Source organism: Xenopus tropicalis, chromosome 5 (genome assembly GCF_000004195.4).
Source record: "Xenopus tropicalis strain Nigerian chromosome 5, UCB_Xtro_10.0, whole genome shotgun sequence".
NCBI lineage: Eukaryota > Metazoa > Chordata > Amphibia > Anura > Pipidae > Xenopus > Xenopus tropicalis.
Genome location: NC_030681.2, coordinates 156,060,744 through 156,073,626, shown reverse-complemented (window position 1 = coordinate 156,073,626; position 12,883 = coordinate 156,060,744). Strand labels below are relative to the sequence as shown.

General features: G+C 42.0%; 1 non-coding gene across 1 annotated transcript; it reads right to left on the bottom strand.

The window, feature by feature from the left end:
* Positions 1-6,394: 6,394 nt before the first annotated feature.
* LOC105945575 lies at positions 6,395-8,374 on the bottom strand. The gene is made up of 3 exons (XR_004222634.1): positions 8,304-8,374; positions 7,223-7,450; positions 6,395-6,646 (listed from the first exon to the last, which is right to left on the bottom strand). It is a non-coding gene; the product is annotated as an uncharacterized LOC105945575 (transcript).
* Between the last annotated feature and the right edge of the window lie 4,509 nt (positions 8,375-12,883).

Genomic DNA, 12,883 nt, shown 5'->3' with positions numbered 1-12,883 from the left:
TCCCAATCAATTTTTACCTTGACACTCAGATGCTGCTCTTTTAAACAGGAAAAAAAATGTAGTAAATTTTAAAATGGACTGTTCCTAAATCAAAATTTTCCATTGCTTAAATGTTTATGTTAAAATACAGATGCAGCCAAGTTACTTTGCAATGTTGTTGCATTAGGTCTCTTCCAGTTAACACAGGGAAAGAAAAATACCAACACTCATGGTCCATGGCATTTTCCATTGTGTTTTGCTGGCAAGTCTTTGCACTCTAGCACCATCTAGAGGCAGGAACTCACACCCAACAAATGGTGTCTGGACATGGTAAGACAAAATATGAAAACTTGCTGGCTGCATCTGTATTTTAAGTTGGGTTTTATTCACAATGAAACCAATGCCATGTCTTCAGAGTGCTACATATTATCTATATATACACTATTATACCACAACAGTTCTAATATATTCCTGTCATTCTACAGTACAGATAACTCATGCTTGGCATAACCCAGGGAGAATGACATGGACATAAAGTTAGCTTATAAAGAATAGTATAAGTCCATGTTCTGTCAGCCTGACACTTTTTTGCAGGTGCAGTTTTGGTGCAATTTACTAACTGGTGCAAATTTTGTTGCAGATTGTGGCAGGCTTAATTACTGTGGAATTCTGTAAATGAATGTTTCATTGTGGATAATACACTGCTCAAAAAAACAAAAGGGAACACAAAAATAAGACCTCTTAGATCTGAATTAAAAATATTTTTATTAAATACTTTGTTCTTTACATAGTTGAATGTGCTGACAACAAAATCACACAAAAATTGTCAATGGAAATCAAATTCATCAACCCATGGAGGTCTGGATTTGGAGTCGCACTCAAAATTAAAGTGGAAAAAACACTACAGGCTGATCCAACGTAGATGAAATGTCCTTAAAACAAGTCAAAATGAGGCTCAGTAGTGTATGTGGCCCCCATGTGACCTCCCTACAATGCCTGGGCATGCTCCTGATGAGGTGGCGGATGGTCTCCTGAGGGATCTCCTCCCAGACACGGACTAAAGCATCCACCAACTCCTGGACAGTCTGTGGTGCAACGTGGCATTGGTGGATGGAGCGAGACATGATGTCCCTGATGTGCTCAATTGGATTCAGGTCTGGGGAATGGGTGGCCAGTCCATAGCATCAATGCCTTCGTCTTGCAGGAACTGTTGACACACTCTAGCCACATGAGGTCTAGCATTGTCTTGCATTAGGAGGAACCCAGGGCCAACTGCACCAGCATATGGTCTCACAAGAGGTCTGAGGATCTCATCTCGGTACCTAATTGCAGTCAGGCTACCTCTGACAAGGACATGGAGGGCTGTGCGGCATTCCCCCAAAGAAATGCCACCCCACACCATTACTGACCCATTGCCAAACTGGTCATGCTGGAGGATGTTGCAGGCAGCAGAACCTTCTCCACGACGTCTCCAGACTCTGTCACGTGCTCAGTGTGAACCTGCTTTGATCTGTGAAGAACACAGGGCACCAGTGGGGAACTTGCCAATCTTGGTGTTCTCTGGCAAATGTCAAACGTCCTACACGGTGTTGGGCTGTAAGCACAACCCCCACCTGTGGGCGTTGGGCCCTCATACCACCCTCATGGAGTCTGTTTCTGACCATTTGAGCAGACACATGCACATTTATGGCCACTGGAGGTCATTCTGCAGCGCTCTGGCAGTGCTCCTCCTGTTCCTCCTTGCACAAAGGCGGAGGTAGTGGTCCTGCTGCTGGGTTGTTGCCCTCCTACAGCCTCCTCCACGTCTCCTGATATACTGGCCTGTCTCCTGGTAGCGCCTCCATGCTCTGGGCACTACACGGACAGACACAGCAAACCTGCTTGCCACAGCTCGCATTGATGTGCCATCCTGGATGAGCTGCACTACCTGAGCCATCTGTGTGGGTTGTAGACTCCGTCTCATCCTACCACTAGAGTGACAGCACTGACAGCATTCAAACGTGATCAAAACATCAGCCAGAAAGCATAGAAACTGAGAAGTGGTCTGTGGCACCACCTGCAGAACCCCTCCTTTATTGGGGATGACTTGCTAATTGCCTATAATTTCCACCTGTTGTCTATTCCATTTGCACAACAGCATGTGAAACCAATTGCCAATCCGTGTTGCTACCTAAGTGGACAGTTTGATTTCACAGAAGTGTGATTGACTTGGAGTAACATTGTGTTGTTTAAGGCTTCACATCATTCCTAAACAAAATTACGAACTGTTATGGTGGGGGAGAATGTCTGGACAAAATGGCACATAATAAATATGGTGTTCACTAAGTACTTTATAATGAGCACTAAGAAATCTTATTATTTATTTAATAATGAGAAGACAAGATAGACATTATAGGTACATAGTGTCAATATAACATGAACTGGCTCAGTGAAAATTTATTTACACAAATTTCTCACCCACAAGAGCTAAATATATATATATATGTGTGGATTGTTGTACATCACTGGAAAATGCGTAACATTATCATCAGTATAAAGTGCACTGAGCCTGTCAGTATGGGTCAGTTTCCAGGGTTCTGATAAGATGCAAAACACATTGATTTTGGAGTCAATCCTGGTTGTTCTAACATTCTGGGTCTAGGGGAGCAATTGCCACTGTGCATTATTTTGTGTGTATCCATAGAAACATGCAAGCCGATATACATAAAGGTTGTCCAAGATTCTCTGCATGGACTTACAGACTCTACCTTGAGTGAGCCTCTAGTACAAAGTCAGTTTAAAGCTTCTTCTATGGCTATAGCCTTGGCTTAACCAGAAAGGATTTTTATGTGGAAGTAGAAAAAAAAAAAAATCAGTCCAGCTTGTAGTGTTGTTCCAACCATTTCCCCTGGGAAACCCCCTGGGAAACCACACCCTACTCTTATTTACCGTTCTATTGTTTTCTAACAATGTTGTCTTTTCTGTTGAGTTCAGGCCTTAGAAATATGATATAGCACTTGGGAATGAATATACAGCCCAATAACCCAGCACTGGAGGATAAGATGGCAAATATCTCAACTGCCACCATTCTACTGCCCTTACTGCTCAGGTATGCAGGGACAAATGCCCCCCACACGCTACAGAACCCCAACATACTGAAAGTGATGTTTTTAGCCTCATTAAATCGGTCAGGGAAATCCTTGGCTAGAAATGCAGCAATGAAACTTAGTAGGGCCAAGGTTCCTATATATCCAATTATACAGAAGAAGAAACAGCCGGATCCCTCATTGCACAGCAGAATAATATAGTTTGGGTCCGAAAGTGTATCAGCCTCCCGAAATGGAGGATTGGAGGCCAACCACACAATGGAGATTATAATCTCACCTAAAGAATTTACAAAGACTAATATGATGGCCAGTTGGGTTCCTACATACTTCTTCAGCTTGCTCCCAGGCTTTGTGGCATTGAAGGCAATAATAACTGTGAGAGTTTTAGCCAACACAGAAGAAACAGAAATAGTAAATACAACCCCAAATGTTACTTGTCGGAGGAGACAACATATCTGAGTTGGGCGGCCAATGAATAATAAAGTGCAGAGGAAACACAACATGAGAGAGATGAGGAGGAGACAGCTGAGATATCGGTTGTTGGCTCTCACTATAGGAGTCTCGTGGTACTTTATAAAGATTCCTAGAATCGCAGAACAACCAATAGAGAATATTATAGAGATGGAGGATAAAGTAGCGCCCAAGGGATCAGAGTAGGAAAGAAAGTTTATATTCTTTGGGATGCAGACAATTCTCTTTTCATTGCACTTTTCATATTCAGAACATTTTATACAGCTCTGTGCATCTAGAGGCAATTAAAAGTGAAAGGGAATATGTTAAATTTGTTTGAGACAAAGGAAAATACAGTGTTTTATGTGTTGAATTGAAAAAAAAAAAAAAAAACATGCCTACTTATCTATATGCAAAATGTCAGCTTTTGTTAAACTATAGATAGTTCCATTTCATGAAAATATAAAAACCATATTAAAGGGACACTGCCATAATATTTATGGCAAATAATTCCCTCTGCCATTTAACCTTTTATTCTTGAACCAACAAATGTATTTGTAGCTGTAATATTGGTGTGTAGGCGCCATCTCAGTGCCTTGTGCCTGAGTCTGAGCTTTCAGCCAGCGCTACACATTAGAACTGCTTTCAGCTAACCTATTGTTTCTCCTACTCCCATGTAACTGGAGGAGTCCCAAGCCGGACTTGGATTTCTTACTATTGAGTGCTATTCTGATACCTACTGGGAGCTGCTATCTTGCTCCCTTCCCATTGTTCTGCTGATCGGCTGCTGGGGGTGAGGGGGGGATATCACTCCAACTTGCAGCGCACCAGTAAAGTGTGCCTGAGTCCGAGTTTTCAGAAGGAGCCAGCGCTACACATTAAAACTGCTTTCAGCTAACCTATTGTTTCTCCTACTCCCATGTAACTGGAGGAGTCCCAAGCCGGACTTGGATTTGCTACTATTAAGTGCTATTCTGATACCTACTAATGATGATCAGCCTCGAGTAGTTTTCATTGTCAGATACTTTCAGAATGTTCTCACCAATTCATTGCTCTCAACTGAAGCTCATATCTCCCCACACCTTTCAATACCATAACCACCATATAGTAAAATAGTCCTAGGAGTAGCATTTTCCCTCACATGTTAAAGGAGAGTCCCATATAGATGTACATATTTCCATCAAGCCAACACAGAAAACGGACAATGGAATCTTCAGAAGGTGCAGGTTAATCTGATGGCAGAACCCGTTGTAGTCAAAACGCCCCTGTCAGTTTGTCACCCCCGTTAATGTTAATGAAACTGGTGTGGAAAGCCCAGGCAGGCAGATGGATCAAAATGCTCAAGCTAGTGTTTTTTTGAGTGGAGGTCCACCAAAGAACTTCTACGACTTCTAGCGGTGACAATTAAATGTCATTGTGCTGTAGGCCTATGGCTCCAATGGAAGCAACGGACCGAGCACAACAATTACAACAAAATAATTACTATTAACACAACAATGATTCTCTGTTATTATATAGCTACAAACTGTGCATTGCAAGTAGAAATCTTTTTGACAGCAGTAGAATAAAATAACTGTAAAATGGCTTTTAACCAAAATATATTCTTTGGCGATACACATTTGATTAATCACAAATAATTTTATCATAAGAAAATAACTTTTGTTGAGACAAAAGTTCTGTCAGGACTTATTGAGATTTGTCTACACTGATGCAATACAGGGTTTTGTGTTTACATAGTTCATTTTGTGCTGATGAAATCCATTTGGTGTTTACAAAATTATTGGTCCATATGGAGGAATGATTTTGTTTTACTGATGTGGTAAAAATGGGGATCTTTCCATAATTTGGCTATCCATAATTTAAGTCTACTAAAAGATAATCTAAACATTAAATAAACCCAATAGGGCTGTTCTGCCCCCAATAAGGGGTAATTATATCTTAGTTGGGATCAAGTACAGGTACTGTTTTATTATTACAGAGAAAAGGGGATCATTTAACCATGAAATAAACCCAATAGGGCTGTTCTGCCCCCAATAAGGGGTAATTATATCTTAGTTGGGATCAAGTACAGGTACTGTTTTATTATTACAGAGAAAAGGGAATCATTTAACCATGAAATAAACCCAATAGGGCTGTTCTGCCCCCAATAAGGGGTAATTATATCTTAGTTGGGATCAAGTACAGGTACTGTTTTATTATTACAGAGAAAAGGGAATCATTTAACCATTAAATAAACCCAATAGGGCTGTTCTGCCCCAATAAGGGGTAATTATATCTTAGTTGGGATCAAGTACAGGTACTGTTTTATTATTACAGAGAAAAGGAATCATTTAACCATTAAATAAACCCAATAGGGCTGTTCTGCCCCCAATAAGGGGTAATTATATCTTAGTTGGGATCAAGTACAGGTACTGTTTTATTATTACAGAGAAAAGGGAATCATTTAACCATGAAATAAACCCAATAGGGCTGTTCTGCCCCCAATAAGGGGTAATTATATCTTAGTTGGGATCAAGTACAGGTACTGTTTTATTATTACAGAGAAAAGGGAATCATTTAACCATTAAATAAACCCAATAGGGCTGTTCTGCCCCAATAAGGGGTAATTATATCTTAGTTGGGATCAAGTACAGGTACTGTTTTATTATTACAGAGAAAAGGGAATCATTTAACCATGAAATAAACCCAATAGGGCTGTTCTGCTGATGCTTATTGATCTTATTAATCAATTAGATGGTCAAAAGGGCCAAAGTCTCACTCTCATTCCATCAGACATGTGGGATATATAGAAATCAGGGGACTATAGGGATATCCCAGGTGACTTTTCCGGATTACTAGTGCTTAATATGTTTAACATGAAAAAAACAAACAATTTTGGAATTTTTACCTTTGTACCTTTATATTTTGTGATATTTAAACAAATGAACACGGCTTAGAAAACCTAAATATCTGGGAAATCCAGAGAAGTCCTTTCAGATTATTTGGTTGTTTTTGCTTTATTACATACCTGAGGAGTTGGATATTTCCCCTTCCGCACACGGGACACATTTATAACAGCAGGGTTGCTCCCCTTTGATTTTGTATTTCCTGTATCCGGGCAGGCAGGGCTCATTGCACCGAGACTTGGGGCGCTGTGGGGCCAAATAGTAACGTGATTTTAACTTCCATTAATGCATTAGTCAGAACAAGACTTTTGTAAATATTCACATATAGTGATGAGCGAATCTGTTCTGTTTCGCGAAACGGCGAAAAATTAGCAAAACAGCGAAAATGTTGTGCGGCAGAAAAAAAATTGTCACCTGCAGCTAAAATTTTGTAGCCCGCAGCTTTTATTTCGTCGCCCGCGCCTGTTATTTTGTCGCCCGTGCTTGTTATTTCGTCGCCCGCGCTTGTTATTTCGTCGACCGCACCTATTATTTCGTCGACCGCACCTATTATTTCGTCGACCGCACCTATTATTTCGTCGACCGCGGCTTTTATTTTTTTTTATTTTCATTTTTCAGAAATGCGCCGCGAATCCATGCCTGCCAAAACATTTCGCCCATCACTATTCACATACATTTCTGGCTGCCGGCACAGATTAATAAAAAACCCCATTAACTTCTGTTTACCCTCCAGTAACCCTCATGGGTTCATTTATTATAAGAGCCCTGTTTGTTGTAGTATTAATATGAAGTGCTGGCTTACTAATGATGATACAATGTTACCTCTGTAAAATAAGGGCCCCAGAGATCAGCGCTGCTATTGATGTACAGCTGATTCCCAGCAGATTTGGTTGTATCAAAGCTTCCAACCTTCACCGTTTGGACTCCTCCTTCTTCTGAGAAGAAACATTTCAGAATTTCATAATGGGTGGATGGGTCTCCTTTGGCTTTTATGTACATTCTGTCTCCAGCAGCTCCATCAAAATCTTTCCTCTGTATCATGTTGTTTAGCTAAAAGCGAGAGATTCATTAAAGTCCATGTAAGTGTTTATAATGTGTATATAATACAGAAGAGCTGTGAGTATATTTGCACTATACTACAGTATATTGTCAATTATATAGTGAATAAAGTACCCCCTATTGTAACATATAGGGATATTATAAGTCCCCGAGGAGTTCCTTATAATATATAGTGAATAAAGTACCCCCTATTGTAACATATAGGGATATTATAAGTCACAGAGGGGTTCCTTATAATATATAGTGAATAAAGTACCCCCTATTGTAACATATAGGGATATTATAAGCCCCCGAGGAGTTCCTTATAATATATAGTGAATAAAGTGCCCCCTATTGTAACATATAGGGATATTATAAGCCCCCGAGGAGTTCCTTATAATATATAGTGAATAAAGTGCCCCCTATTGTAACATATAGGGATATTATAAGCCCCCCGAGGAGTTCCTTATAATATATAGTGAATAAAGTGCCCCCTATTGTAACATATAAGGATATTATAAGTCACCGAGTAGTTCCATGACTGTTTATACAGGTCATGGAACTCTGAGGTGACTTCTAATATCCTCATATTTTACAACAGGGGTACATTATTTAATATTATTTCTGAGAATCATGTGACAGAAATTACATTGTGAAGCTCCATTTATAAGGATATTATTTACAGGATATTCATGGTTCTTGTGTATTATATTCTTCTAAATGGTGCTTAGTAGTTATTAGCGATTTTTTTCCGCAAGGCATGGATTAACATTGGCCTAACCAACAGTTACTGACCAGCAGTCAGCACAGAAATAGCTACTGGCTGCACAACTTGGGGCAAACACCAGCTGTCATTTAAACCTACCTGGGGCAACTCCAACAAATAGTTTTGGGGGGGGGCACACCACAATCGCTAAAGCAGAAATAGCTGGCTTTAAAACAAAGAAGAAAAGAGGGTGCAAAAATGAGAATCTGCACCCCAAGCCCACATAGGGGCAAACAGAATTTTAATACAAATCAATCAATTACTCAATGCACACCTACTAACCACAAAAAGGCAGGAAATGGTATGTTTAACATATAATGCATAATATACATACCACCAGTTGGACAAAATGTAATAAAACAGAAAAAACAGATACATGTTGATTAAGAAAACCCCAACGGAACACAGTCCTTTGTCAAGAGGATTTGTCAAGAATCCATTGAGTAATTGGTTAAACTACCTGGAGCAACCCAGCTGCCAAGCATGCCCATGGCTATTGCAAGACAAGCAGCTACATCTGCCAAAAAACCACAGGAAAGCCATCAGCCATGCCTGCCAAGGCAAAGACAGAGGCTGGCAGCCACATGCACCCATGGCCTCTGCATGGTTGGCCTCCCATTAGCCAAGGGTCAAGCAAAAGGCATCAGCCATATGTGCCAAGGGCCACTGCAAGACCAGAGACCACAATAAAGGCTAGAGGCCACAAGTGCCAAGGACCACATGCGGCAAAAACCACAGCAGAAACCGGTGGCCACAGGTTCCAAGGACCACAGCAAGGCTGCAGGCCACAAGAGCCAAGGACCACAGCAAGGTTGAAGGCCACAGCAAAGGCCAGAGGCCCCAAGAGCCAAGGACCACAGCAAGGTTGAAGGCCACAGCAAAGGCCAGAGGCCACAAGAGCCAAGGACCACAGCAAGGTTGAAGGCCACAGCAAAGGCCAGAGGCCACAAGAGCCAAGGACCACAGCAAGGTTGAGGGCCACAGCAAAGGCCAGAGGCCACAAGAGCCAAGGACCACAGCAAGGTTGAAGGCCACAACAAAGGCCAGAGGCCACAAGAGCCAAGGACCACAGCAAGGTTGAAGGCCACAGCAAAGGCCAGAGGCCCCAAGAGCCAAGGACCACAGCAAGGTTGAAGGCCACAGCAAAGGCCAGAGGCCACAAGAGCCAAGGACCACAGCAAGGTTGAAGGCCACAGCAAAGGCCAGAGGCCACAAGAGCCAAGGACCACAGCAAGGTTGAGGGCCACAGCAAAGGCCAGAGGCCACAAGAGCCAAGGACCACAGCAAGGTTGAGGGCCACAGCAAAGGCCAGAGGCCACAAGAGCCAAGGACCACAGCAAGGTTGAAGGCCACAGCAAAGGCCAGAGGCCACTAGAGCCAAGGATCACAGCAAGGTTGAGGGCCACATGTGCTCCAGGCCACAGCAAAGGCCGGAAGCCACATGCTCCAAGGACTGAGATCTGCCACCACATGAGCTAAGGACCCGGGAAAGGCCAGCGAGCAAAAATGCCATAGAAGAGGCCATCAGCCATGAGAGCCAAAGCCTTAACAATGCTATTGACCATGCAAGCCAAAGGCAGCAGCAAACAAGCTAAGAACATAAAGGCCAGCAGTAAAGCCTGTCTAATGTTAGAAAAATGATGCTGGCTTCTAACACACTAGCAGAAACTAGAGAATGCCTGCTGAAACAGTAATAAGAAAAAAAAAAAACAGGTGTAGTTGAACTACAACTGGGTCCATACCTAAGTCAACCAGAAAGAAATCAAAGATTATAAGCGAGACTTATATCTTGCAGAAATAGAAATGTGCCTGCAGAAAAAGGAGAAAAACTGCTCAGTGCCAACTCCCAACCCAAACTAAACACAGCTGGTGCAATAAAGAGCACCCAATACTGCTGTGACTGCACCCGATACTGCTGTGACTGCACCCGATACTGCTGTGACTGCACCCGATACTGCTGTGACTGCACCCGATACTGCTGTGACTGCACCCGATACTGCTGTGACTGCACCCGATACTGCTGTGACTGCAAAGAGGCTTATAAATAAAAGATTTCATGTATCAAACACAATACAAAGAAGCAAGAGGGACTCATGCACCTAAATACAGGTAGAAAGTAAGAACCCTGCAGGAAGGCTGCTTGCTGGGTACAGACTCATAGTGGGAAAGGAATAAGGTACATTACTGCTACAGCAAAGCAACCCATAGTCATTCCTGGAAGGACCAGGCAAAATAAAGAGCTCCCATACCCACTGTATCTATACAGAGGACTCACAATAAAACTGTATACAGGTGTGGGATCCATTATCCGGACCCCCATTATCCAGAAAGTTCCAAATTACGGGAAGGTCATCTCCCATAGACTCCATTATAAGCAAATAATTCTAATTCTTAACAATGATTTCCTTTTTCTCTGTAATAATAAAACAGTACCTGTACTTGATCCCACCTAAGATATAATTACCCCTTATTGGGGCAGAACAGCCCTATTGGGTTTATTTCATGGTTAAATGATTCCCTTTTCTCTGTAATAATAAAACAGTACCTGTACTTGATCCCAACTAAGATATAATTACCCCTTATTGGGGGCAGAACAGCCCTATTGGGTTTATTTAATGGTTAAATGATTCCCTTTTCTCTGTAATAATAAAACAGTACATGTACTTGATCCCAACTAAGATATAATTACCCCTTATTGGGGCAGAACAGCCCTATTGGGTTTATTTCATGGTTAAATGATTCCCTTTTCTCTGTAATAATAAAACAGTACCTGTACTTGATCCCAACTAAGATATAATTACCCCTTATTGGGGGCAGAACAGCCCTATTGGGTTTATTTCATGGTTAAATGATTCCCTTTTCTCTGTAATAATAAAACAGTACCTGTACTTGATCCCAACTAATATATAATTACCCCTTATTGGGGCAGAACAGCCCTATTGGGTTTATTTAATGGTTAAATGATTCCCTTTTCTCTGTAATAATAAAACAGTACCTGTACTTGATCCCAACTAAGATATAATTACCCCTTATTGGGGGCAGAACAGCCCTATTGGGTTTATTTAATGGTTAAATGATCCCCTTTTCTCTGTAATAATAAAACAGTACCTGTACTTGATCCCAACTAAGATATAATTACCCCTTATTGGGGCAGAACAGCCCTATTGGGTTTATTTAATGTTTGAATAATTTTTTAGTAAGACTTTTAGTAAGGTATGGAGATCCAAACTACAGAGAGATCCCTTATCTGGAAAACCCCAGGTCCCCAGCATTCTGGATAATGGGTTTCATACCTGTATATCAAACGAAAGCCTAAGAACTCATGCACCTTACCAGCAGTGAGTAGTCAGCAGGAGGGAAACTCCAGCAAGAACCCAGACAGCCTTCAGCTGAGGGACATAATTAGCTCGTTAGTATGCAGGCCTCCCAGGGCACAGGCAGATAGTAAGAACCCTGCAGGAAGGCTGCTTGCTGGGTATAGACTCATAGTGGGAAAGGAAGAAGGTTCATTACTGCTACAGCAGAGCAACCCATAGTCATTCCTGGAAGGACCAGGCAAAATAAAGAGCTCCCATACCCATTGTATCTATACAGAGGACCTTATATCAAACAACAAAGCAAGGAGTCCTGGAACACATGCACCTTTCCTAATAGTAGGGACTTCAGCAAAATGGAAAACTCCCACAGGAACCCAGACAGCCATCAGCTGAGGGACATAATTAGCTCGTTAGTATACAGGCCTCCCAGGGCATTTAACCCACACAGTGGTCAGCAATGGGGCTATTTTAGCACAGGGCTAGGATTATGGGTATGCCCACACCTATATTTATTCACAATAAGTGACAATTTACACTTGTGCACCTTGGGGTATGTATATATGTATGTATATCTTTATTTATAAAGTGCTACTTATGTACCCAGCGCTGTACAGTAGAATACATTAATACAAACGGGGTTATTAAGATAATAATAGATAAATACAAAGTATAACAATAAATACAAATAAATACAAGATACAGTTGCAATAAGTTAAGAGTCAAAGACACAAGAGGAAGGAGGTCCCTGCCCCGTAGAGCTTACAATCTATATGGGAGAGTAACTTACAGACACAAATAGGCAAATATAAGTGCTGTAGGTCACAGTGGGTGACATTACAATATAAGTGCCAGTTCCCAGATCAGGTGCTGGGTGAGTGCTCCAATAGGGAGTCTTTAAGTTTAGTTTTAAAAAGACTTGGGGAGGATTCTCTCCGGAGGCAATCAGGGAGGGCATTCCCAATGTGAGGGGCAGCGGGGCAGAAAGGGTTAGGGTGGGAAACAGCAGTAGTAGTGGGGGGAGCAACCAAACGATCGCTCTGCGAGGAACGAAGGAGTCGGCCAGGAACGTACGGAGACACAAGGGAAGAGATGTAGTGAGGAGCAGAGGAATGGGGGGAAGGTTAAGAGAAGAAGTTTGTAAGATATTCTTTGTGTAATAGGAGCCACGATAAGGACTTTAGCAGGGGAAAGGCCTGAACTCTCCTGGGTGAGAGGAGGAGAATTCTGGCAGCAATATTTAATAGACTGTAGGGGGGAAAGATGGGAGTTAGGGAGGCCGGTTAGTAGCAGGTTACAGTAGCCCAGTCGGGATGAGAGCATGCATGAGCAGCCTAGCTGTTACAGTAGAAAGAAAGGGACGGA